Raw genomic sequence first — 26,972 nt, 5'->3', positions numbered from 1 at the left:
GCTCCCGTGCTAAGCACCCATGCCAGCCATCCCATGCTGAATGGTTTATACTTGTGTCTGCATAGACTTCACTGGTGGTGGTGGGTGGTGGTTTAGTCGCTAAGTCATGTCCGACTCTTGCGACTCCATGGACAGTAGCCTGCCAGGCTCCTCTGTCCGTGGGATTCTCCAGGCAAGAATACTGGAGTGGGTTGCCATTTCCTTCTCCAGGGGATCTTCCCGACCCAGGAATCGAACCTGGGTCTTCCACATTGCAGGCAGATTCTTTACCAACTGAGCTACAAGGGAAGCCCATTGACTTCACTGCTGGCTGTCAAATCCATTTTCTTCCTGAATTTGTTTGGAGCAGCGGGAGGTACATACAAAAAGACCGCCTTCTCAGGTTCCCTTGTAGTAATGGCTAAATAGGTGTCTCATTCTGGTCAACAAGAGGTTAAGTGGAAGTCCACTGGGCATGGGGAAAGAGGCCTTCTGGTAGAGTTATTGCTTTCCAATAAAAAAGAGCACATCCTCTGCATCCTTCTCCTTCCTGGAATGTGGATGCCATAGCTGGAGGTGTGGCAGCCATCCTGTGACTGTGAGGCTGAGAGCCACATGCAAGGATTCAGGAGCCCTCTCTCCCAGCCAGTGGCCCTGTGCCAGTCCACCCACTCTCCGTTTCCTTCCCATGTGCAAGAGAGACTATGTTGCGATATGAGGTCCTAACCAGATCCTCATTTTACAGATAAGGAAATGGAAGCTCTTCAAGGACGGGGCACTAGCCCAGGGTCACGTACAGCCAGGAAGAGATAAGGCTGGAATGTTAGCCTGTACTCTAACCACTTCATAGTATCAACAGCTCCTTGAATCTTAGTGAAGAATACTGGCTTTGCAGAAAACTTGGCTTCAATTTACTTCTCCATTCAGTAGTTTGCTTGTCTACCCCACTCACTAGAAGCACGAGCTTCCTTTGCTCCTTTGCTCTGGGTGCTCCCAAAGGAGCAATGACCAATGCCCTCTTATCAGCCAAGACTGTACTCTGCTACAGGTAAGCCAGGGAAGGTGGAGTGACTCTTCTGAAAAATGGGGGCACCACTGGCTTTACAGGAAGCTGTGAGGGTTCAATGAGGAATGAATGGAAAGCACAGTACCCAATAACTGGTTCCTTATTACTATCACAGAGGTACAATGTGGATCTCCTCTTCCAAAGACCTCTTCTTGTGACCAAAAGGGTCTCTAGGGGATCACCATCTCTAGGGGATTCCTGGATGCAAAGATGATTTCTTGACACAACCCCTAACCCTAACCGAGATGATTTCTCACAGGCCAAATACCCCCAGGATTCCCAGTGAATTCCCAACTACTCTTCCAGCAGCCTCCTCATGCCCTGCCTTGCACTGGTCTTGTCTTCTGCTTGCAGTGGCTGCCATGTATGCCAATCCTTCCTCTTCCGTAGGCCCAGTTCCCAAGCCACCTCCTGGCTGAAGCCTTCCCTGATTTCCCCAACCCACCTGGCACTGCCCCTCAGGAAAGCTACGGGGCCCCTCGTCTGGCCCACAGGCTGCCTGATGTGGTGTCTGGAAAGGCTGGCTACCTGGCACTCTTGTTGGGTGCTGTGCTGGCCTCCACAAGACCAGCTCCTGTGGTCTTATGGTCTGTACCGACTCTCCCAGGAGTGCTGGCACCTCCAGGACAAGTTCAAGTCCATCTGATGAATGGGACAAAGAATAATCATGCTGCCCAACATTCATATGGGGCCTACTATGTGCCTGGCACTGTTCTAAGCACTTTATGCGTATTAGCTCATTTGATCAGCACAACAATCCTTTGAGAAACGTCAGTATGTATTAGTCACTCAGTCGTGTCTGACTCTTTGTGACTCCGTGGACGTAGCCTGCCAGACTCCTCTGTCCATGGAATTCTCCAGGGAAGAATACTGGAGTGGGTTGCCATTCCCTTTGAGAATTATACTTTTATTAACCCCACTTTATATAGGAGGAAATTGAGGCATAGACTGAAGGAACTTGCCCAAGCTCACACAGCTGGTTAATGGCAAAGCTGGTTTCAAATCTTGAAGACTGACACTAGAGTCCCTGCTTTTAACCTCTAGATCTTTCTCCATTGCAAGAATAAATGTGCAAATGTCCACAGCATGAAGAGAGTCACCCGGGGTCAGGCTTGAGCAGCAAGAAAGTTCACTTTTTTCCACCTAAGCCACAGCAAACACTCTCATCTCCACATCTCCTTTGCTAACCTGCCAATATTGAAGCTGAAAAAGCTAGATATTCACTTTTGCAGCTGAGAAGGCTGCTAGAAGGTAGGAATGCTTTCACATAAAAGAGCAGTATGGCAGTCCTAGCTGGCTTCCTGCTTTCTGCCTTTCGGCTGAGAGGACATGTTACCTGGAGCCACAGCAACCATTTTGCAACCATGAGGAAAGGTCAAGATGATTTCAGGAGTGCATTCTTGGGGCCCTGACATGTGGAGCTGTGGAACCAATCTCAGAACGGCCTTTTCTCTGGACTTCTTGATCAATAAGCCACTGTGAGTCGACTCTGCATTACTTATATACTAGGGTGAGACATAAAACAATAACATGGTAACAGGCAACAGGCAACCAGGATGGACGGTGAACATCAGTCTTGTTTGTGTCCAATTACTTAAACGTGAGCTCCTTGAGGGGGTCACTGCCAGTGTTGTGCATGGTTGTGTCTCAGCACCAGCACAGTGACTGGCACAGCAGGCACACAGCTGACATTTGGTGACTGATCCTCACTGATGTCCTTGGTGACCGTGGTCAACTGTTGGGAGCGCAGGCCCTACAGTCTGAGTGCCAACTACAGTACCTTCTAGCTCCAAACAGGGCGCCTCGGCTCTCTGAGCTTATGTCTCCTCATCTGTGAGGGCTTACCTCACAGGATTCCAGAGGAAGTGTCAGTATCTATATGTCTGGAGCACTTAGTACAGGACCTGATGCCAGGAATGGGCGGTAGCTGCGACCATTGTCAACCTCTTTTTCCCCTCAGTATTCTTGCCTGTCAAGTGGCCACCATGATCTGTCTCAGCTTTAATGAGCTAGAAATCTGAAACAGTCCAGTACAAAGCATCCTCGCAAGCAAATGTTAATTCTTATCTTTAACTTGTCACCTCCTTGTAAGATGGAAATAACTAAAGTACCTCCCCTCACAGGGTTGACGTGAAGAGTAAGCGGGTTCATATATAAAGCCCCGAGGGCAGCGCCCGGCACAGGTAACCACCAGGAGGCGTTAGCTGCTATTAACTCTACTCGTATGTGGATTCCTGGTACCCTGCTCCCTAGGTGTGTGACCATGGGCAAGTCACCCAACCCTCTGCCTTTCTCTGGGGGCTTCCGACCTGAAATAAAGAATCCGCCTGCCAATGCAGGAGACGCAAGAAATGTGGGTTCAATCCCTGGGTGGGGAAGATCCCCTGGAGGAGGAAATGGCAACCCACTCCAGTATTCTTTCCTGGGAAATCCCAGGGACAGGAGAGCCTGGTGGGCTACAGTCCATGGGTCACAAAGAGCTGGACACGACTGAGGGACTGAGTATATGGTACACATGGTGAGGGTGGAAAAGGAGGCAGAAGGCAGAAACTGGATATGAATCACTACACTTCTACAAAAGAATATCTTTGTTCTCCCATGGCACGACCTGTTGGGCCTGACAACTTGTTAACTTAGCCTTGGTCACCAAGTCTGGAGGCCTTGCCCAGCTGTGGCCAGTATTTGGTTGTCTACTCAATACTCACTCCCCTCTTCCCCTGGAAGACGCACCCCAACTGGTCAAAGGCAATCAGGGCATGGCATTCCTCTGCTGATCTGACTGGCCAGGTGAGGAGAGCATGTGACCTCAGCTGGACCAATCCTAGCCTAAAGGGAAGTATTTATAACCCATGAGCGACTGGGCTCTCTTTTCCTTCTCTCTTTCTCTCTTGATTTCTGTAGACAGGAAAGCAGGCGGCCCTGACTGTCACTGGCAGCCATCTTGGGACAAAGAGGCACATGGGTCATATATATATGTATACATATACATATATATACAGAGAGAGACAGACAGAGAGAGAGAGAGAGAGAGAGAGAGAGAGAGAGAGAGAGAGAGAGAGAGACACTGTAGGATAAAGCTAATGCTGAGAACCTAGATGGCAGACATTTGAGCTGCTGACCCTACCTGGCCTGATACCCACTCCTAGACTTCTAAGACGGATTAAATGTCTTTACCATTTGGCCAGATGATACCAAGGTTTTTGTTACTTGCAACTGAAAGCATCCTTAAAACCACAAAGTAGGCAGCTGTTTTTCGACTGTTCACAAAGGAAAATCCTGCACGAGGGAAATGGGGCATCTGCGACACCAACAGGAAGCAAGGTGGCATCAAGAAGGTTTACGAGTCTCAAGACGTGTGTCCCCTGCCTGGCGGGACGACATCACACATGGGATGCAGACACAGGCTGTCGGGTTGCCCCTGGTGCCCCAGAGCCCAGGAAACGTTGTGCAGTGGGTTACTCCTTTCCTTCGTTCTTCATAAGAGCCAAGCTGCAGCCAGTTTTCTGTGTTCTATTTGTCCTGAACTTGGCAGGGGGTTAATCCCCAGCTGACTCAGCTGAGTATGAGAGACAGGACAAGAAAGCCCAGCCTGGCTCTCCTGCAGAGACTCTTTTCCTGAATCAAAGGCTGAACTTCTGGATCTGAGAACCCTGAGATATGACTACAGCTAGGCTCTCTGAAATGGCTCACGGCCTGAGGACCGCCGCAAGGACACCCCACTGGCTTCGGTGTACCATCACTCCATTAGGATCAAGGGAAAGGCCTGAATGAGATGAAAGGGGCTCAAAGAGACCTGCTCTCTGGAGCCAGCCTGCCCTGGTGCCAGTGGCCGCTCAGTCGTGAGGCTGCCTCGTGACCCTGGACGAGTGATTTCACTTGAGCTGCCTCATCTATAAAATAAGGACAGAAGTACCCACTTCACAGAATTGTTGTGGATAAAATAAACGAATATGTGTAAAGTGCTTAGCATGGAGTCTGGCACAGAGTAAAGGCTTAAGAAATGTGAGCTATTTTTATTTAATCATTAAGATTTGATGGTATGTATGTACCAATTATTGAAGTATAATTACATATAGTAACACATACTGGTTTTAAGTGTACAGTTTGGGGACTTCCCTGGTGGTCCAGTGGCTAAGACTCCACGTTCCTGATGAAGCAGGGGGCCCAGGTTTGATCCCTAGTCAGAGAACTAGATCCCACGTGTCACAACCAAGAGTTCACATGACATAACCAAAGTTCCCATGTGCTGCAATTAAGATCCAGAGCAGCCAAATAAATATCACATATGTTTTTTCCAGTAGTCATGTATGGATGTGAGAGTTGGACCATAAAGAAAGCTGAACACCAAAGAATTGATGCTTTTGAGCTGTGGTATTGAAGACTCTTGAGAGTTCCTTGGACTGCAAGGAGATCAAACCAGTCATTCCTAAAGAAAATCAATCCTCAATATTCATTAGAAGGATTGATGCTGAAGCTCCAATACTTTGGCCAACTGATTCAAAGAGCTGACTCATTAGAAAAGACCCTGATGCTGAGAAAGATTGAAGGCAGGAGGAGAAGGGGATGACAGAGGACAAAATGGTTGCATGGCATCACCAACTCAATGGACTTGAGTTTGAGCAAGCTCTGGGAGATGGTGAAGGACAGGGAAGCCTGGCGTGCTGCAAAGAGTCGGACATGACTGAGCAACTGAACAACAACACATATGTGTGTATGTTTTATATATATAATTTTGACACATGTCTAAAAGTGTAACACACTCTGAACAAGACACGGAGGCTAGCTGACCAAACATATTAACTGAGTGCCTTGTCCCGGGAGTCATCACTGACCCTCTCCTATAGAGGCTGGTCAGCTATAGCCCTAAAAGGCTCCCCAGCCAGCTCCCTTTCCTCCACATTCCGGTCCCTTTGCTGTGGCTCTGTCCTCCAGTTGCTCTGACTGCAATCTCTAAGTGTGATGTTATCACTTAACTGGCCAGGCCCCTCTCCAGTCTGAAAGCCTTCTGCGGCTGACCTCAGGGTAAACTCTAAACCCCTCCCATGGCCTCCAGGACCTGTGCTCTGCCTGCATATCTCCCAGGTCTCTGCAGAGAGATCCATCCTCCCCTTCCCCTTCTCTCTCTTTCCCATCTCACTGGTGACTTTTAAAAATAGCCATTTTTTTATTGAGATCATTGCAGACTCGCCTACATTTGTAAAACATGATAAAGCCTGGAGAACCCCATGGACAGAGGAGCCTGGCAGGGGTCGCAAGAGCTGGACACACTTAGCAACTAAACCACCACCACAGAGAGATACTACATACACTTTACCCGGTTTGGCACAAGGTAACATTTTACAAAAATGAAACACAATATCATAACCAGGATATGGACACTGAAACAATCTACTGACAATATTCCAATTTCCTGTATTCGTTTGTGTGTGTAATCCTGTTCTACACCAACGCATCACATGTGTGTGCCCGTGTATCCACCAATACAACCAAGATATGAACATGTCCAAGATCACAAAGACCCCTTGTGTTATCTCGTGTAACCACACCTACTCCTCCATAACCACATCCCTCACCCCTGACAACCACCAATATGTTCTCCATTTGTATGATTTTGGCATTTTAAAATGTTACATATTGCAACAACATGCATAGACTTGGAGGACAATGGGGAATAAGTCAGGCAAAGACAATTACTGTAGGATCTCAAGTAGTTATGGGATCTGAAAAATACAACAGACTTCCCTGGTGGTCCAGCGGTAAAGAATCCTCCTGCCAAGGCAGGGGGCACGGGGTTCAGTCCCTACTCAGGGATGATTTCACCTGCCTCGGAGCAACCAGGCCCTTGCGCCGCAACTACTGAGCCAGTGCACTGCGACTGGAGAGTAGCCCCTCTCGCCACAATTAAAGAAACCCTACGCACAGCAACGAAGACCCAGAGCAGCCAAAAGCAGCCAACAAGCTAGTGGTGTATTATAACAAAGGAGGAGCAGACTCACTGAGTCAGGGAACAAATTAGTGGTTATTGCGGGGCAATACAGGAATGAGGGAGCAGGACGTACAAACTGCTGGGTGTAAGACAGGCTAAAAGGATGTATTGTACAACGTGGGGAATATAGCCCACATTTTGTAGTAACTGTAAATAGGGTGTAACTTTTAAAAATTATATATATAAAACAGGCAGTTAGAGGAGCAAGGTCGTGAGGCAAGGAGTGGTAGGTTTGCAGCCGCCATTTCTTCCGCCTCTGGTCTCTGGATCTTTCGTAGAGCGTCCAACAGCACTATGTTGGGACAGAGCACCCGGAGGTTCACAACCTCAGTGGTTCGTCGGAGCCACTATGAGGAGGGTCCAGGGAAGAATATACCATTTTCAGCGGAAAACAAGTGGAGATGACTAGCTATGATGACTTTGTTCTTTGGGTCCGGATTTGCTGCACCTTTCTTTATAGTAAGACACCAACTGCTTAAAAAGTAATCCATGAGACAGATAGGAAGAGGAGCATATTAAGAGATGCAGTCTCTTAAAAGGATCAATCCCTTGAATTCAGCATCCTAGATATGTTTGTAAATAAACTTATAGCATAAATCCTTAAAAAAATTATATATATAAAACAAAGATAACTATCAATGATGAGTGGAAAAAATAAAATTATAGCATATATAGTTTTTTTAAAAAAGGTATATAAATGGAAGCATACTGTGTGTAACCATGTGGGATTGGCTTTTTTCACTCAGGGTAACTCCCTTGCTGCTGCTACCTTAGGTTCATCCAAATTGGCAAGTGTATCAGTAGTTTGTTTCCTTTCACTGCTGATAGTATTTCATTGTATGGATGTAGCAGAGTTTAACCATTCATCTGCTGAGGGACAGCCAGGCTGTTTCCAGTGTGGGGCTATTATGAAGAAGCTGCTGTGAACAACTGTGTATATAGGCTTTTGTGTGAACCCACGGAGAAGGCAATGGCACCCCACTCCAGTAATCTTGCCTGGAAAATCCCATGGACGGAGGCGCCTGGTGGGCTGCACTCCATGGGGTCTCGAAGAGTCGGACACGACTGAGCGACTTCACTTTCACTTTCCACTTTCACGCATTGGAGAAGGAAATGGCAACCCACTCCAGTGTTCTTGCCTGGAGAATCCCAGGGACGGGGGAGCCTGGTGGGCTGCCGTCTATGGGGTCGCACAGAGTCGGACACGACTGAAGCGACTTAGCAGCAGCAGCAGCAGTGTGAACCCAAGTCTTACTTCTCTGGGATAAACACCCAAGAGTCAAACGGCCAGAGCATATGAGAGTTGCCCACTTAGTTTTTAAGAATTTACCAATCTATTTTCCAGAGTGCCTGTACCACATGACATTCCCACCAGCAAAGTGGGAGTGATCCAGTTCCTCCACATCCTTGTCATCATTCATTCAACAGATGTTTATTGAGCAGCAAACAAGAAGTGTAATTCGTATCATCAAATAGGAGCTTGCATCCTAAAGAGTGTGTAGATAGGCAATACACAAGTCAACAAACTGAGTAGCGCTAAGAAGAAAATAAACAGAGTGCTGTGATAAGGGCAGGCAGGCCAGAGGCACAGCCGGTGATTAGGAAACCACACGGCCCAGGTTCACATCCACCACTTCCCAGTTGCAGGGCCGAGGCAAGCGCCCTCACGGACCTGTGCCCTGGTTTCCTCATCAGTTTCTTAAGAGATCCCATCTCCCAGGGCTGTTGGGAGGACTGAGCAAGATAATAGCAGCACAGACCCTGGGTGTGGAATCCATCAGTTTAAAAGACTCTCTAAGCCTCTCAACACCCCAGGCAGCAATGATGAGAAGCCACAGCTCAAAGTTTTGTGGGCTTCCTGAGACAGAGTGTCCCTAAGTGCTCAGAAGGGAGACCCCCCCCCACCCTCTCCACAGGTCAGAGTTCCCCTCTGGGAGCTCTGGGAACTGCCAGACAGGGACACAGCGGAAGAGGGGACAGCAAGGCCTCCACTTACCCAAAAACCAGCAGGGGAGACTCCAGGGCAGGGTCAGAGGAGTTGCTCAGGGTACGTGGGCCTCTCTGCACCCCAGAAATCTGACACCATTCCCCAGGCTGGAGGAATCACCTGAGTCCTCTCAGAAGGGCCGGGCACAGGGGCCTCCCCAAACTCTTGGGCCACAAAATAGCCGTTTCCTGCACTGGGCTGAGGAGACCAAGGTCATCTGGAATCTCTCCTCCCCACTGCTGTCCCCGGTCTCTCCTGGGCCTGGCACACAAGAGGGAACCGAGAGAAGCCTGCTGGTGGGCATCTTACAAAAGAAACAGGGAAACGGGTGGGGCCGGGTCCCTTCTCTGAGAGGAGGGGATGGTGAGTCAGCGAGGCCCCGAGCCTTTCTGACGAAGAGGCCCTGCTGCGGTGACCTGTTTTGTGGGCCTCCCTGTGGCCTGAGATGGATCCGCAAGCTGCTTCTTTCCTCAGGGTTGATGAGTCTGGAACGGGGGCACCTTCTTATGTAAAGCTCCTTCCAGCCCTGCAGACGGACAGCCAGAGGGCCACACAAAGCACCACGAGGTGGCAGGGAGGGTTGGAGTCTCTGACCTTGACCCTGCCTTGCAGTCTCTGGTATAAACTGTCCCAGGGGGAGGAAGGCAGTCGGGAGGCCAGGCTGTGAAAGTGCGCTGCACACAGGCATTAAGGAACCAAGCCAGCAGGGGTCACTTCTCTCCTTAAAACCCTTCCTCAGTTCTCAGGGGCCATCGGAAGAAGACCGATCGTTATGGATGGTTCACCAGGTCTGGAATGACCCTTCCCCCCATCTCTCTGCTCAGGGCACATGGGCCTCTGTTCCCCTCCGCCACAACGCAAGGCCTCTGAACAGGCTATTCTTCCTGCCCCCAAAACACCCGGCCTCCAGCTCACCCTTGGGCGAGCTCCTACTTAATCCTTAAGTCTAGGTTAATGGGTCATTTTTCCAGAAAAGGCTTCTCAGACTCTCCCAGCCCTACTCCAGTAAGGGCCCACCTGTTAACTCTCTGTCAAGGCATTCTGAAATTTTCCTTTAGAGTTTAACCACCAGTTTAAATTATGTTGTTATCTGAGTGATTATCTGATATGTATCTTCCCTTAGCACATGGGGAGTGCCGTGAAGTCAGAATAATGGCAGAGACATTATTACTTTTAACAACAGCTCATCACGTTTATTAAACACCTACGATGTTTTCACAGCATTATCTCAGTGACCCCTCACCACAGCCCTGTGAGGTCAATACTATTACAACCCTAATTTACAGATGGGGAAGTCATGTCAGTCCTGCCCATGGGACCAGGCACTCTGAAAATGGTTAGTTTGGGAGTGAGGGGGGACATAGATGTTGGAGGTATTTTCTGATTATTCCCGCCCCCTAATTTCCAAGGTAGAGGGGAGTGGAGCCCATGGGGGAGCAGAAGCCCAGGTCCAGAGAGCACATTTGTGTCACACGCTGCTTATGTACAGCTTCTGATTCCAAGGGCTCCTTCTGGTTCTAGAAGTGTTAGTCACTCAGTCGTGTCTGACTTTATGAACCCATGGACTATAGCCCGCCAGGCTCCTCTGTCCATGGAATTCTCCAGGCAAGAATACTGGAGAAGGTTGCCATTCCCTTCTGTACGCGATCTTCCCAACCCAGGAATTGAACCTGACTCTCCTGCATTGCAGACAGATTCTTTACCATCTGAGCCACCAGGGAAGCCCTTTCAGGTTCTAAAGCCTCTCCAATCCAAGAAGACACTAACTGAGCATATTATTTTTTATTCACATCTTTTGGCCGTACAGTGCAGCAAGTTCCCCAACAGAGATTGAACCTGTGTCCCCAGTCCAGAGTGTTAACCACTGGACCGCCAGGTAAGTCTTACTGTGCAGCTACTGTGCGTTAGGCATGGCCGGAGCACGAGAGACACAGCAACAAACAAAACACGTGGAGCCGCATTTTCACAGGCTCATGTCTGCTGGGGGGATGGACAAAAAGTCCTGCTTTTCTTTAGTAGAGATCAATAGTGGTTGAGGAGGTGATGGTTGGTGGAGGGGTGGGACCCAATAGGTGGAGCACAGGGCTCTGGAGCTACCCTGTATGACAGTGTAATGGTTGATACATATCAAGTGTTATGACCCATGGCATGTAGAACACAAGGCATGAGTTCTAACGATACACTACAGACTTCAGTTAATAATGTCGAATCAGTACTGGTTCATCGATTTAAAAAGACATACCACGCTAATAGGAATGTAAAAAAAGGGGAAACTGTGAGGTGGGGAGAGATGGAGTTTGTGAGAACTCTCTGTACTTTATGATCGTTTTTCTGTATACCTTTAAAACTCCTCTTTAACAAAAAAAAAGTCATGTTTCTCTTGAATCCATTCCCATCAGCTCTATCTTTGGTTTTCCCACCACCTTCACCTGCTCCTTGCACACCTCCACTCTTCTGATTCTCAACTCAACGCCTTCACTCTTCACCTGGTGCCACCCTCCACCCTCTTCTCTCACCCCCACATCCAGTCCATTCAAAGTTAGTATTGGCCCCACCCTCAAATTATGGTGAGGATCTGCCCACTTCCCTGGTCCTCCCCACAGCTCCCCGCCAGCCTGGACCATGAACCAAAGCAGGAGCTCCCAGCCCTACTCCCACACACAGCCAAACTTGAGGCAGACCGTCTCCCTCCTCTGCTCAGAGCCCTCCCACAACACAGTGAGGGAAAAGCCATGGCCCCTACGAGGCCTCACCTGTAACTCTGACCTCATCTCCTCCTGTGTTGTCTTTTGATTTCAGCTACTGAGGTGGGTGTGTGATGGCATCTCATGGTTACCATGTGCATTTCCACATGATGCTTAAGGATAGTGAGGTATGTGCTTCAAATAATAATAATGAAAGGTTATTTAAATCATAATATTATTATTTAATATAATATGATACAAAGGGTTATTTTTTAAAAATATTATTATTTAAACAATAATAATAATGAAGGGTTAGATAGCATCACTGACTCAACAGACAGGAATTTGAACAAACTCCAGGAGACAGCAAAGGACAGTGAAGCCCAGCGTGCAGCGGTTCATCAGATCGGAAAGAGACGGACAGGACTTTGCGACTGTTTGGAAAACATTCCACCTGGGACTGTGGATCTGTATTAAACTCCTGAATCCCAACAACCACTTTACAAGGGAGGTAGTGATATCATCTCCGTTTACAGATGGGAACACTGAGGCACAGGCAGGTTATGTGCCGTGGCCACACTCACACGGGTAGGAAGGCTGGGATTCCAACACAGGCCTTTTGTCTCACAACTCTTCACTGGTTCTTAGGGTGCGTTTGTGCATGCTCAGCTGCCCAGTCATGTTCCACTCTTTGGGTCCCCATGGCTTGTAGCTCACTAGGCATCTCTGTGGGATTTCCCAGGCAAGAATACGGAAGTGGGTTGCCATTTCCTCCTCCAGGGGAATCTTCCTGACCCAGGGATTGAACCTGCATCTCTTGCCTCTTCTGCACTGGCAGGTGGCTTTACCACTGAGCCACCTGGGAAGCCTGGTTCTTAGGGTAGGTGCTGCTGCTGCTACTAAGTCGCTTCAGTCGTGTCCGACTCTGTGTGACCCCATAGATGGCAGCCCACCGGGCTCCCCGTCCCTGGGATTCTCCAGGCAAGAACACTGGAGTGGGTTGCCATTTTCTTCTCCAATGCATGAAAATGAAAAGTGAAAGTGAAGTCGCTCCGTTGAATCCGACTCTTCGCGACCCCATGGACTGCAGCCTACCAGGCTCCTCCGTCCATGGGATTTTCCAGGCAAGAGTACTGGAGTGGAGTGCCATCGCCTTCTCTGCTTAGGGTAGCTAATAGGAGATTAATCAATATTGAATGAATGAATGAGATTAAGTTGGGAAAGAGAAAACTCAGGCTTTCCAAGGAGTTATTGCTCATGGCAGGAAGATCAAATACAAATACCACCGAGCAAACTCTGTGTGTTTAACCTAATTAATTTAGTTTGAATATAAGATCTACCCAACTATAAAGTAAGATATCCCCCCTCAAAAATGATGTTCAGAAATAAAGAGTTTTCACATAATTTTCTTTTGAACAAAGAGCCATCTGGGAAAAAGCCACAGCAGCATCTAAAGATTTCAGTGATGCTAGCTTTGGCAACAATAAAAAAGGAAGGATATAGTATAACAGACTCAGGAACCGTTCTGGGGGGCTTGACTTCACAATTCCAAGTGTTATAAGTCACTTAAAGAGGCCCTTTAAAGACAGAAAGCAAGATAGGGGCAAAAGAATAATTTAATTTAAACAAAATACTCAATGTAAAAAAGTCTTACTGAACATGGAAGGGGCATTTAAACTAAAATTTTGAAAACTGAAAAAAAGGCTGTGTAAAGTAAGACTGAAAACCGTCTTGAGGCAAAGTGCTGCACTGTGTGGGATGAAACTGTATTTTCCTAAACTGTCATTTATTATTCATATTGGAATCATTAGTCTGATTGACTCAAAAAATGAATGCTTATGTAACCGCTTTTATATGTTCATATTTTTTCATTTATTCATTTTCTGTAATTGCCTTTTAAAATAAAATCTGTTTTTTTCTTTCTTAATGTGACATAGTAAAAGTTATTGGCTATACATTAGAGATCATCAACACACAACTAAGAGGGGAATTTGAAAAAAATTGTCTAATGATATAAGACTATTTGGGATACAGTTTCCAGCAATGACTTAATACACAGACTCAAGAAGTGCTGCATCACAAGCACTTTAGAGGTAGGTGGAAACGTGTATTCTGGAAACGTGCATCGATGACTGAAAAGGGGCTCCAATGATGAGGAGGAGGTCCATGAAGAGTATGAGTGAGTTTACCAAGTGAGAGGATCTAAGCCACATTTTGAATTCAACATTTTTAATATCATGATTCTAAATGTGTCACAGAATTAATAAGTTGGAAAATATAGTTAGGCTGCTGATTATGTCATCAATATCCCTAAATATTTCAAGTAGACCCCAAAACTTAAAAAAAAAATCTTTTCTCTGGAAAGATGGGGAATCACTTTGCTTTCAGTTCAGTTGCTCACTTTGCTTTGGGATATACATATATACACACGCATATATATAATATTAGGGGCTTGTGTGTGTGTGTGTGTGTGTGTGTATATAAAATATTGGGGGCTTTCCTGGTAGCTCAGCAGGTAGCTCAGTCTGCAACGCAGGAGACCCTGATTTGGTTCCTGGGTCGGGAAGATACACTGGAGAAGGGATAGGTTACCCACTCCAGTATTCTTGGGCTTCCCTGGTGGCTCAGATGGTGAAGCATCCGCCTGCAATGAGGGAGACCTGGGTTCGATCCCTGGGTTGGGAAGATCTCCAGGAGAAGGGAATGGCTACCCACTCCAGTATTCTGGCCTAGAGTCGGACATGACTGAGCGACTTTCACACTTCACACACTTCATATATAATATTTTATACAAAATATATATATATTTTTAAGTTCAAGTACTTTTTTTTTTAATCTGGAAGGAACACATCAGGCTTGAAAAAATGATTATCTTGGCAGAGTCTAGGTCCTTTGATCTTTCTTTTTTTTTAAACAGCAAGCAGGTTATTACTTTGATAATCAGACACACAGAAAAACAATACAGTTTTATAATGTGAGGCTCACCAAAGGACACAATAAAACAATAGTTCCCACCCTCAGCCGCACCCCGGAAACATCTGGGAAGCTTAAAAAAAAACCCATCCTACGCCTGGTCCTTCCCTTGGTGACTCTAGTGAAATGCTCTGGGGTGGGGCCTCAGCCTTGGGGTTTCTTAAAGATCCCCATGTGACTCTAAGGTTCCACGAAGATGAGACACCATTAAAGCAAAAGTTTTCAAATTTTTCTGTAGAACAGATTACTAAGTGCATTTTAGAAAAGCAAAAGGTTCCATCGTCAGAGAAGCAGGTTTCTTTCCTGCAAGATTTCTCAGAGCAATATGCAAATGTGCACCATTATTTTTACAAGAGAAGGACACAGTACAAGGCGGACATCCTTGTGTGTGCCCGCATGCGAGCGTGTGTGCTCAGCATCTCTTCTTTCCAGCAGCCGTGCTGTTAGCAAGCCCCAGCCATTCTGCCTGTTAACCTGCCCCCTCCTCACCCTGCACTCCCCCAACTCTGGTTCTGTCCTCCATCCTCTGCCATCTGGACTCTGGCAGAAGCCGCCTTCCTGCTCTCCCATGGGCCCTACAATTTACAGCCCACAAAGGTGGGCTGAAGGAGATCCCTGGGGCACACAGAGTTTGAAAAAGCTTCTGCTTCCACCCGAGACTGCCTGCGATGTCCTGACTGTCACCCAGTGACCATGGGAGGGACCTGTCTTAAGGTGCAGGGAGGTGCATCATGGACAGCACAGCTGCCGCAGGGTGAACCTGGGTTCTCCATGCCACGTTGAGCAGCTAAGTCCTCAGCCCCGAGAACGCCTGGACTTGGGGAGCCCACACATCTCCTGACAGTTTAAGTCAGTACCAATCAGGTTTTCTGTTACTCATGGCCAAAAGCATCTGAACTAAATGCTCTCTATTAAATTACCCTGTTTCACTGGTCAGAAGTTTTTGCACCAGGTAAAATGATACTACTTGGTTTTCTTGCTTATCTGTCTCCCACAACCTTCCAGAATGCCAGCTACATGAGACAGGAACATGTGTCCATCTTGTTCTCACTAGGTCCCGTGGACCTGAAACGCTGCCTGCCAAAGAGCTGAAACAAGCCTTTGCTGAAAGAATGACTGAGCTCATGTAATTTTTCCAACAGCTCCAAAAGGTAGGTGTTAACAAATACCGAACTCCTCCCCACAACCACGCAGACCCTGCACGGTCTGCCTCCACCTTCCTCTCCCCAGCTCAGGATCCTGCCGTTAGGCTGGCCGCCTTCCAGTTCCTTCCAAGTCAAGCTCCTTCCCACGTCCAGAACTCGCTGATGCTGTTTCCTTTACTGGGCATGTGCCCTGATCCATGAAGGTCTACACAGCCTTCCATACATGCGTGTGCATGCTCAGTTGTGTCTGACTCTGTGTGACCCTGTGGACTGTATCCTGCCAGGCTCCTCTGTCCATGGGATTCTCCAGGCAAGGACACTGCAGCGGGCTGCCATTTCCTCCTCCAGGGGGATCTTCCTGACCTGGAGATTGAACCCACGTATCCTGCATTGACAGGCGGGTTCCTTACCACTGAGCCACCTGGGGAGCCACACGTCCTCAGGCCTCCCCTCAAATGGCAGTCTGTATGAGAGACGTCCTCTGACCTCTCTGAATGGGACAGATCCCCCCTGGACAGGCTCTCCTAGTTCCCCCATCAGGGCACGTAGTGCAGAGGTAATAACTTGGATCATTCAGTGATTACTTACTGAGGTTGTGTTTCCTCCATGGAACCACAGGCCCCAAGAAGGCAAGGGCCCCTTTGTATCTTCAGAGCCCCCTTACAAGAACTGGCACACAGTAGGTGTTTAATAAATACCACATCTGCCTACAGTGGCGGATATTTACTGCTCACTGAATACCCATGAGCACCCACATCCCGGCCCCTTGCAGTTAGACAAGGCCATGCAGCTAGTTCCGGGTGTGCAGAGGTGGACTGTGTTACTCTGGCCTTGGCATCTAAGCTCTGCTGTGTGACCCTCTAGTTCCCGTGCCCTGCAGTGGTGACCTTGGAGTCTGCATGTTCCCGCTGTTCAAGACATGGGAGCCTCTCACACCCCCCACGCTCCCCCCACCAATGCTGGGTTCCTGAGGTTCGAGGTAAAGACCCCAGCAGACCTGACTTGGGTCATGAGTAAGAAGTCAACATTTGTTGCATGCAACCTCTAGGATCTCAGGGTTAATTTGCTCTTGCAGCCGAATCTTGTCTCTCACTGGCATTCTCCGTGGATGAATGAAGGCAGAGACAACTGTGATTACAGACTGGGAGGTGAGGAGCAGGGAGGTGGCTTCAGCTGCCAGTACTGAACTCACTGAAAGGATGAGAGGGGGAGACTGAATAACTCTCGCTGGGGCATCGCCACTTTCAGTGCCTGCTGCAGCAGATGAAAGGACCCAGAGCCCCCACTCCCTTCAGACAGAGCCTGCCTCGGGGCCCTCATCAAACGCAGCCCCTTAGGGATCACAGCCAAGGCCTGGCCCCTGGGAGTGGGGAGGAGGCCGCTCCAAAGCCAGCAACACCCTGGAAAACCCTATTAGCTAGTGGAAGCTGAAACAGCAAGGCTGCATGAAGGGCCTGGGCTAATTCGGGCTGACAACCTTCCCTCGGAATCACCCACTGGGGCTCTGCCCTCCCGGCTCCATCCCAGAGAATAAATCACACTGTCAGGTCTAATTTGGGACTCGGCTGATGGGCTGAGCAGAGAGGGCATCCATGCGTTCTGGCCACAGAGGTCAAGGGCAGCCTATGTGTTGGAGGCTAGAGCTCGCTGAAAGGCCCGGGGACTAGATGGAAAGGGGACTGGGAGACTGAAAGCTGTTGGGCTTCCAATACACACTGAACAAACTCCTCTATTCTCCCATAAAATGTCTGGCCCAGGTCTCAGCTGTTTTCAGAGCACAGTCCAGGCACCCTGCTAGCTCGGAGCTGGGCGAAAGGTAAACACTCATATCTGAGGAATAAACAATCCTAACAGCAGCAGTGAGTGTTTATTATTATCTTATAGGTTGGCGACTAAAGGATGCCTAACTTCTGACATGCAATAAAGGCTAATGAACGAAAGTGGCCACCATCACCGCCACCGCCACGGCCATCTCATCTATTATGTGACTACTTCGGCCATTAAGTACTTGAGATTCATTGTGTTGTTGCTGTTCAGTTGTGTCCTACTCCATCGACTATAGGCTGCCAGGCTCCTCTGTTCGTGGGATTTTTCAAGCAAGAATACTGGAGTGGGTTGCCATTTCCTCCTCCAGGGGATCTTCCCTATCCAGGGATTGAACGTGCATCTCTTCTGTCTCCTGTACTGATAGGCAGGTTCTTTACCATCAGCGCCACCAAGGAAGCCCCCAACATTCATAGTCATGTTGTAATTCCCAAGACAATCTTAGGAGAAAATAGAAGCTTCCAGAGTTAGGGTCCCCACTTGGGGCTCATCAGTGATCAAGCTAAGACTAGACCCCAGGTGGGCTGGACTCTGAGCCTGTACTCTCGGCCACTGTGTCAGCCTGCTCTGATGGATTTCACTTCCTTCAAGAAGCTGGCCCTGAAGCCCCAAGTCGGTGTCAGGTGTCTCTCCTCAGAGTTCCCAGGGCCCTGTGGCCTCTCAGCACTCCATCGCTCTGGCCTGTGCACCTACAAAGCTTTCCCCAAATACTCCCCATCCAAGAGGGCAGCCCTGGGAGCCCAGAGCCCAAATGGGATCTGTTCACTGGATGGACAGATGGAAACCCAAGTCCAAACCCTTCATCCAACAGGAAGGTAGTGGACATTGAGCAATGAGAGCTGCAGTGAGTTTCCCTGAAGAAAGGGGAGTTAGAGGAGAGAGAGAAATTGCCCCTTGATGATTGCCATTCCTTCTTCAAGGGTCCTAGCTGCTCCCAGGAGACCTCCTTGACCCCCCCAACGTTTGTCTGGGCACCTCCTGAGTTTGCCCCATACAGCCTGGGCTGTGACTGTCTGAGGGCCTGCTTCCCTCACTACATGAGGAACCCCCTGAGTCCAGGGCCCACTCAGCCATGGGGGCCATCTCACCCACACGACTACACTACAGAGATGGGTACCAAGAAGGGACATATTAAATATGTGTTGAGTCCATCAGCAGAACCCCAAGAAAGGAAGGAAGGCTGGAAGCACCATTCTGGGAAGAAGAGTTGAAAGCACAGGCACAGCTTGTTTGGAAAAGGAGATCAGGAGATGACTCCGCCATCTGCAAGCCACAAACAGCCCCCAGGAGGAAGGTGTGTGACCAGTGCCCCTCACCAGGATGGGAACAGAACCACTGAGATGTGAACACAGAGCGGATGTGATTCACGAGGAAGCTTTTTAATGATCAAAACTTCCCCAAAGCAAATATGTTGTCCAATTCCTCCCTTCCTAGAAGAATTTAAGCTGAGGTCAGACAGCTAGCAGTCTGGAACCCCAGGACCTTTTACGAAGCAACCAAATGCAGTGGCTAAGAGTGAGCACTCTGGAGACACTGTAAAGATTCTCACTCCAGGGCTTCCCCAGTGGCTCAGTGGTAAAGAATCCACCTGCCAATGCAGGAGACATTGATCTCTGATCCCAGTTTGATCCCTGATCTGAGAAGATCCCACATGCTTGGAGCAACGAAGCCAGTGTGCCACAACAACTGAGCCTGTGCTCCAGAGCCTGGAAGCTGCAGCCACTGAGTCCAAGTGCTACAGCTACTGAAAGCTGTGTGCCTTAGAGCCCATGCTCTGCAACAAGAGGCATCATCGCAACGAGCAGCTCACGCACCACAACTAGAGAAAGCCTGCCTGCAGCAGTGAAGACCCAGCAGAGCCAAAACAAAATCTTTTTTTTTTTTTAATAAAAATAAATAAATAAATAAAAGCTCCCACTCCAGTGCCTCTACTTGGCAAAGGGCTTCAGCTCTCCGTGCCTCAGTTTCTAAGTCATTCCAGTGGGGAGATCACAGCAGCGACCTCACAGGGTGGGTGGAAGGAGTGAATGAGATCATGCGCGTAAAGTGCTTACAGCAGGCCTTGGCACCAAGTCAGCACCCATTAATGTTCATTATTATTGTTTTTCTTCCCCTGCGGAGCCAGACACTGTTGGCTGGCTAACCCACTTACACTCTTGATTCCCCTTTTCTCTGGCTTCCTCCTCAGATGTTGAAAAGCTAAACGAAACTTCTCACCTTCCTTGGTGGCTCAGATGGTAAAGAATCTGCCTGCAATGCAGGAGACCCGAGTTCGATCCCTGGGTCAGGAAGACCCCCCCTGGAGAAGGGAATGGCTCTCCACTCCAATATTCTTGCCTGGAGAATTCCATGGACAGAAGAGCCTGGTGGGCTACAGTCCATGGGGTCACAAAGAGTTAGGCACAACTGAGTGACTAACTCTTTCATAGTCTTTCAGAACTAGGGGAGGTTATATAGCCCATTTCTGGCCAAGGATGCATAAGTGGAATCTTCTGAGGAGGGGGATTCTGGGAGTGCTGAGCCTGAGAAAAAAACAGGCTGCTGGCATTGATGCGCCCTTCCGCGTTCTGGCTGGAGCTGCAGCAACAACTTTGAAACCACGAGAGAAAAGCCAAGGGACGCAAGGAGGCTCCAGCTTAGACATTACTCAGCCTCTGAACTAACATTGGCAGCCAAGTACCTCTTGGTTTGTTGTTATGGGACAGAAAGCAACCCTCATTTATTTAAGCTGCTGTGAGCTGGGTTTTCTGCTCCTGCAGCTGAAACCATTCCAGGCTGCTGCACCCACCATGACACAAATGGCTCAGGGCACACGGCCATGGTCTGCCAGCCTCAGTTCAGGTCCCTGGCTGAGAACTCCTGATCCAGAGAAGAAAGCGTGGAAGGCCAAGACAGGGCAGCATTTACCAAACCTGAGTCTCTGTGTTCTACCCTCCCTTTTCAGCTGCATCTATTAATATGTCCCATTATACAATTACTTACTTAATAAACTTGAATATATATACATATATTTATATGTAGAATCTACATTCTTACTCAAACAACAAAACTGGTATCTTTTGCTACAAAAGTAACTTAATGAACACAATGAAAATGAACAAAAGATAGTCATCCACTGATCTCTGAAAGTTAATTGATGTACCATAATTTGGGTTCAGGCGGTTGGCAAGAATTCCTCATTTTTGTCTTCTATTGGGGAAAAAAATATCAAAAGATCTGGCAAGATTTAGCACTTCCACAGGGTGGCAAATGGGCTAGAGCTAAGTAGGGGCTGCTCCTCAGACAGGGAACACGTTTTCCTGTTTGCCACAATTCCGGAAACCCTATTCAGAAGTGAGTTAATTTGTTCAGCTCTCCTGGCTGGCAGGTGGAAGAATTAGGTCAGGGCCTCCTCAGAGAAACCTTCCTGAATCGCCTGGTCTAAAATCGCCCCCTTGGACTTCCCTGGTGATCCAGCAGCTAAGACTCCGTGCTCCCAATGCAGAGGGCACTGGTTTGATCCCTGGTTGGGGAGCTAAGATCCCACACACCACATAGTGTGGTCAAAAATAAAATAAAATCGCCCCCAGTTGCTCCCAGTGAGTCCCTTTTCCTGCTTTACTCATCCTTATAGTATTTATCCTGACATTCACTCATTTGTCTGTTATTTTATGCTTCAGTAGTATGTCAGTGCCTGCAGGGAAAGGATTTTGTCTGTCTTGAATCCCCAGTACCTGGAACATAACAGTAGGCACTCAAATGCCTATTTGCTGAGGGAATGAACGGACCAAATGAAGGGACAAGAAACCCCATCTCCTGCTCTCCAGTCCCTGATGTACTGGTTACCAGGTGGGAACAATGCTGGTCCTCCTGTGGCTTGAGAGGCAATACTAGGAATTCACTCACAAACTGGAACTTTTACCATACTAAATTAAAAAAAAAAATTATTTTTTTTGGCCATGCGGCACGGCATGTGGGATCCTTAGTTCCCCTATCAAGGACTGGACCGGAACCTGGTGCACTGGAAATGTGGAGACTTAACCACTGGACCACCAAGGAAGTCCCCCCTTAACCACGCTAGATTCAAATGAGTACCTATGAGGCCACAGGGCTTCCCTGGTGGCTCAGCTGGTAAAGAATCTGCCTGCAATGCAGGAGACCCTGGTTCGATTCCTGGGTCAGGAAGATCCGCTACAGAGGGGATAGGCTACCCACTCCAGTATTCTTGGGCTTTCCTATGGCTCAGCTGGTAAAGAATCCGCCCACAATGTGGGAGAACTGGGTTTGATCCCTGGGTTGGGAAGATCCCCTGGAGAAGGGAAAGGCTACCTACTCTAGTATTCTGGCCTGGAGAATTATATGGACTGTATAGTCCATGGGATCGCAAAGAGTCGGACACGACTGAGCGACTTTCACCTCACTTCATGAGGCCATACAAATATATGTTGATAACTGAAATAAATGAGGGGAAAGGGACAGGTCTTCCTTACAGAACTAATAATGAGAACAATTCATAAATGTAAAAGGAATGAAGGATATGAAAAAAAAAATCACCATTGGGAAATACCACAGTAATAACTTGCATGCAAGAGTCACCCTACCAGTGCCAGAATGAGTGGGTGCAAGCTTAAGGAGAAACTCATGTGGTCTCAAAGCACCTCTCCCAAGATATCTATCAATTACAAAGGGAAAAACAGTTACCGGACAGTGGAGAAACCCAGCAGACAGCAACCTGACCAAATGATCCAGGTTAACATCACCAGTGGTAAGACACGTGGACCTGTAGGTGCCACGCGCCATGGTGGGCACCTCACCTCTGAGGTGTTCCGCCAAATAACGCATAAGCTGCAGTCATGAACAAATATCAGAGAAACCCAAGTTGAGACAATCTACAAAATGACAGAACTGCTCTCTTCCGAAGTGTCACAGTCATAAAAGACAAGGGAAGACTGAGGAACCGAGGTGGACGAGAGGAGGAGTAAGGAGACGGGACCACTAAACACGGTCAGGGATCCTGGACAGGATCTTGGAACGGCAAAAGGACATCAGTGAAAAAACAAGTAAAACAAGTGTGCAGCTTAGTTCATAGTTCTGGGCCAGAGTTCACTTCCTGGTTTTGATAGCTGTGCTACAGCTGTATAAGGTGGTAGCAATAGGGGATGCTGATTGAAGGGCAGATAATGTGAACTCTCTGTACTATTTTGGTAACTTTTCGTAAGTCTAAAATTCCTCTAAAATAAAAAAAAATTAATAAAGAATTGGGCCAAGAAGCATCCGACAACGGAAATCTGGTCTCAAGAGACTGCCCCACAAACAAGCTTTCGTACCTGGGCAGATCCACAGACCAGGATGAAGGAATATGAAGACACCCAAGAAACAAACAAGGAAGAAGATACTGTCTATAATTTTTTAATTTAAAAAAATTGTTTTTTGGGCACAAGATCTTAGTTCCCTAACCACGGATCAAACCAGGGCTCTTTGCAGTGCGAGCTTGAAGCCCTAACCACTGGACTGCCAGGGAATTCCCTCTATCCGCAGAGTCACTCAGTTCCCAGACTCGACTGACTGGTCCCCGCAACTCAGCCAATACCATTATTTGCATCCAGAGCCTGGATGCCAGAATCTTCTGTTCTCCCACTTGCCACACTATTGGGGTCTTTTGGTGCTTCAAGGGTCAGACAGCACCCCCTCTCCCAAGCCCCCTGTGGCATCCTGCCAACAAAGGTAGGTGTCCTCATTTAGGAATGCCCCAGTATCACCTGGGACACCCCCTACCCCGAGGCCCTCTCCTCTGGTCTAGGCCAAAGAAACCAAAGAGGGTGCTCACTAGCCAAACACCCAGAAACCTACTTCAAAACATGTTAAAAATCTTCATATTACAGCTAAGTACTTACCGTGTACACATATTTTAATTTCAGACACACGGCATATCCACACGGTGGGGGCCGGGGCCATTCTGTATCCTAACCGTGGTGGCAGGTACACAATGGCATGTATTTGCCTAAACTCAAAGAACTACACACCAAAAAGTGAATTTCACTTGATGTAAATTTTAAAAACGAAAATTAAAAAGTTGAAAAGAAGTGAGGTCCGGCTGGACACCCACCCAGCTACCGACAGTCATTACTTCAGAGGGCAGACATCAGACTGTGGGTATTGGGAGGGACAGTGAAGCAGACTTCTGTCTTTCCCCTGATACTCTTCCAAATAAAAATTTTTAAAAAATAATAAAAAGGAAAAAACAAACAAACTCAAAAACAAGCAAAGAATAATAAAGAGACTTACATGCACGAGTGGTAAAGCTTAAGCAAACCAAAGTCAAACAAACCTTAGTACTCACCCTTGGTACGTTCTGGACACTAGTGCTCCTTATGGGTCCCAGGAGAGCTGAGGTCAAAGACTGTGCATCTATGGAGAAAAAACAAAAACAAAAACACAAGGTTACGTCTTTGGCCAATATGAGCCCTCCTACCGTAGTACCCACCCGTTATTCACGAAGTCACTCCCTCAATGAGTACTGAACGCGTGCGGCATGCCAGGCACCAAGGGTACACCAGTGACCAGGACCAGGTCGCTGCCCATGGTGAACAGACACTGCAGCAGGGAAAGGAGACACTGAACAAATACAGTTTGCAGCCAGAAAGTGGCAGGTGCCTAAGACTGAGGGAGCTGCTGCTTTTCTTAAGGGGTCAGAGGAGGCCTGAGGACGAAGACCTGAACACAGGAGACCATGAGCTGTGTGAGCATCTGGGAAGAGCCTTCCAGGCACAGGGATGGCTGGTGCATGTGACCTGAGGCAGGAGTGTGTGTGCGCACGTAAGTGTGTGTGTGTTGGGGTTGGCGGGGGGGAGGTTGTTCAGGAGCAGCAGAAGCAGAGTGCGTGTAGGAGATGAGGGCAGGGAGGTGTCAGGAGCACAGATGAAAGCCCATTATAATGACATCTCCTTCAGACAACTGTGAGCAGAGGAGTGGTGGAGAAAAAGCTCTTGTCTTGACTTGTAACTCTGTATTACTAATTTACGTTTTTGACTATTTAGTATGGTTGTGCATTTTTGACTGGATATTTCATGGATGAATGAATGTCCCTGGGTCGAGAAGCCACTGTCTGCATGGTTCGCCATTACATTTCAGTTGAGGCCAGGCACGAAGGCAGGGAGATGAGATCTAGAGGACAACCCAGAACCTTCCCAGATGCTAAATGGTGACTCTCACTCACAGGCAGAACATGCAGGCTCCGTCCAGGCAGAACCCCCGCCCAATAAGCCTAAGAAATACAAAACATTATTGCGTCCATATTACAGATGAGAGAACTGAGGCACACAGTGGGCGATGGGCCCACTAACTGAGGCTGCCCAGCCAGTCAAAAGTACACTATAGGGAGGATGAACCCAGGCAGCCTGGTCCCTCACACTTGCTCACAGCCTATTCCTGACCACCTGGCCAGGCCACGTGGTCACGGTGATCAACGAGGAGAGGGCCAACTGCAGGCTGGCAAGGACTCTCCCCATCCTTCCCCGATGCGGCCATGTCCACATGCCACCCACACACCAAGGCCGACCTCACACGCCAGCCAGACCCTCCAGCGAGCCTCAGAGGAAGGAAACCTAGCAAGTAGCTGGCCTACTTTCCAGAGCCTGAGGATTAGGACAGTTTCAATAATCTTGCCCTTAGGGATGCTGGTGAAGCCAAAAGGAGTTCTTAGTTCTTACCCTTTCTCAGGCCAGGGACCCTTGTTAGCAGCCTGGTGAAGAAGGGTGTGGGTTCTTTCTTAGAATCACATGCTCAAGCGTACAAAATACAATACACAAGGTTACAACGGAAATAAGTTATATTCAGAAATATCTGTAACACAAAACCTATTCTGAGATACAGTCATCTTTGTGCTTCTTTATGAATGCTTTTGACAAACCCAGACAGTGTATTAAAAGGCAGAGACATCACTTTGCCGACAAAGGTCTGTACAAAGTTATGGTTTTTCCACTGACAGCTGGACCATAAAGAAGGCTGAGCACCTAAGAATTGATGTTTCAAGTTGTAGTGCTGGAGAAGACTCTTGAGAGTCCCTTGGACAACAAGGAGATCAAACCAGTCACTCCTAAAGGAAATCAACCCTGAATATTCATTGGAAGGACTGATGCTGAAGCTGAAGCTCCAATACTTTGGCCACCTGATGTGAAAAGCCAACTCATGGAAAAGACCCTGATGTTGGGAAAGACTGAGGGCAAGAGAAGGGGGGTGACAGAAGATGAGATGGTTGGAAGGCATCACTGACTCAGTGGACATGAGTTTGAGCAAACTCCAGGAGACAGTGAAGGACAGGGAAGCCTGGCGTGCTGCAGTCCATGGGGTTGCAAAGAGTTGGACGTGACTGAGCAAATGAACAACAGCAACAGTGAATGCTTTAAATCGCGAGATCTTAGCAGTGGGTCCAGGAACTACAGTCATTTAGGAAGAGATGAGTGTAAATGATAACTTGCAATATCCGCAACAGTAATGTGATATGGAAATACTTTGGAGTTTTCGAGTGCGACAAAGTCATGGGTGTAGCGAATATAATGTGGCTTGTGGCTTTTGTTCAGAAGGAATGGAAATTATTTCAGTTAGATGGTAGAGAAAATAAACATGTAAATTTTCCCCCAGCCAACTTCATGATCCTCTAAATTGCATCCAAGGATTCTTCAAGGATCCATGAACCCGAGACTAAGGAGCTAGTCCTGAGATAGGGTAAAGGTGGAGTAGGTGTTAAGGGAAGGTAACAGCGGGGGGATGTGGGGCGGATCCATTATCTGTGTTAGTTTCATACGGGAAGCGGTCCTGGGCACTGAGCGGTTTTGGTCCATCCTGTACCCACTTCCCCTTTCCAGGTCAGCCCTCAGAACCTCATCTTTCTCACCCAGCCCATGGGATTCTTTTGAGGATGACTCCACCCATAGGTTGGTAGGGAAGGGAATGGTGTCATAAAAACATAGGCCTGGCCAATTAAGTCACTGCACCCCTTCTTCCAGAGCCCTAACCTCAGGGATGGCTCAAGGTGACCCTGGCACCAAAGCCAGCTGATCAGGTCCACAGATGAGTCTCAGGACGTGAGCTGGGATAACAGGAAAATCCCCAGGGCTGCTAAGCTGGTTGGATATATACCTGGAGCTGCCCCAGAGCCCATCTGACAATAAAACCAACAGAGGACTGCAGAGCCAGGAGATGGAAGGAAACGGGGTCCCAGCAACCCTGAGGTCGTTACACACAGAATGTCCCAGACTGCAAGTTCAAACATTTCCTCTCATATGTAAGCAGGCTGACCTGAATTTCTACTTGTTCACACAACCGAATGACTCTCAACTGACACAGAAGG

The 26,972-nt window shown here is 48.1% G+C and overlaps 1 protein-coding gene and 1 pseudogene across 5 annotated transcripts in view; one reads left to right on the top strand and one right to left on the bottom strand.

Moving 5' to 3' along the window:
* The window catches only part of SIPA1L3 (signal induced proliferation associated 1 like 3), a 254,183-nt gene that overhangs the window by 125,831 nt on the left and 101,380 nt on the right, over positions 1 to 26,972 (bottom strand). For 4 of the 5 annotated variants that reach the window (XM_061388094.1, XM_061388093.1, XM_061388096.1 and 1 more), the window contains one exon: positions 23,964 to 24,031. The gene's annotated coding sequence lies outside the window, so the exon portion shown is untranslated. Of the gene's footprint in view, positions 1 to 9,027; positions 12,589 to 23,963; positions 24,032 to 26,972 lie in introns of those variants that run through there. The other variant, XM_061388095.1, reaches the window with a different exon arrangement.
* LOC133230539 (cytochrome c oxidase subunit 7C, mitochondrial-like) lies at positions 7,205 to 7,640 on the top strand (annotated as a pseudogene).

Source organism: Bos javanicus, chromosome 18, assembly GCF_032452875.1.
Source record: "Bos javanicus breed banteng chromosome 18, ARS-OSU_banteng_1.0, whole genome shotgun sequence".
Lineage (NCBI taxonomy): Eukaryota > Metazoa > Chordata > Mammalia > Artiodactyla > Bovidae > Bos > Bos javanicus.
The sequence above is the reverse complement of the archived record's forward strand: the minus strand, read 5'-3'. Positions and strand labels throughout refer to the sequence as shown.